Raw genomic sequence first — 1062 nt, forward strand, 5'->3', positions numbered from 1 at the left:
ACTAAAGTAGTATCGATTTTGGGTATTAGGTGAAAAGAAAATTAATTATAATTTTTTGAGTCTGTGTAGAGTAATCAGAACTTTGCCCCCTGTGCGACACGCCTTAACGGTCTCCAATCGGAACCAAAATTTATATGTGATATTTGTGATCGTTTTGTTTCCGATTGAGGGGGCGAGACTGAAAAAAATATTGTTCATTTGATTTTTAAGGACCACCCCAATGTACATACGTTATATGCATATAAGTACGTTTTGAGTTGGTTTTGGTTCATTTGCTGGGCATTGTGTTTTCGGTGAAAATCTGTAATGAAATTAACATGGAACAAGTGCCGGCTGAAGTGATCAATACCTCGTTAGGTATATCGTCAGTAGTAACGGCGCAAGCTCAAAAGACGCGTAAAAAATTGCAGCTAAGAAATGTACAAATGTACCAACCCGGTGATACTGTCTTAAAAATGTATGCAACTAAAAAAAAATCGTAAAAATTTCGACTTTTTAATTAGATTCTGAGCATGCAGTTTTGTAGCCCACTGAATTCTAGTAGAATAAACTACAAGTTTAAAATGGTTAAAAAATACGGTTGATTAAAAAAGCTCGAAATTTGTACGAAAGTTCGTCCAGGTCAACACGAAGCCGCTGGACTGATCCTTTTTATTTAATATTTACAATGATTTTCAAGTTGATTATTTTTTTTGTTATTTTTTTATAAATATAAACTTTCGAACCTTATACAGAACTTAAAAATATTCAACGAATTTTCGTCTAAATTTTTGACCTTTTTAATGGTTAGAAAAATTTTGAGTATGCAGATAGATCGGTTTTTTAATTCTAATGAAATAAGTGACAGTTTTAAGCGGCTAAAAAATCGCATTGCAAATTTTGCGGTTTTATGCATGTACGCATTTTATTCTACAACAATAAAAAAACAAACAAACAATAAAAAATCATTAAAAATCCACATGATCTCTTAACCGCTTAAAATTTGCTCTTGTTTTACTAGAATTAAAAAACCGATTGTTTAGGCGCGTCTGCTAACACCAGGCGCCTAAATACATGCTATGT

The 1062-nt window shown here is 32.5% G+C and overlaps 1 protein-coding gene across 1 annotated transcript in view; it reads left to right on the top strand.

The window, feature by feature from the left end:
- The window catches only part of LOC118737827 (segmentation protein cap'n'collar), a 93643-nt gene that overhangs the window by 12977 nt on the left and 79604 nt on the right, over window positions 1-1062 (top strand). The gene's annotated exons all lie outside the window — the stretch shown is intronic.

Source organism: Rhagoletis pomonella, unplaced genomic scaffold, assembly GCF_013731165.1.
Source record: "Rhagoletis pomonella isolate Grant_MI unplaced genomic scaffold, Rhpom_1.0 Rhpom_scaffold_00004, whole genome shotgun sequence".
In the NCBI taxonomy this organism is placed as follows: Eukaryota; Metazoa; Arthropoda; class Insecta; order Diptera; family Tephritidae; genus Rhagoletis; species Rhagoletis pomonella.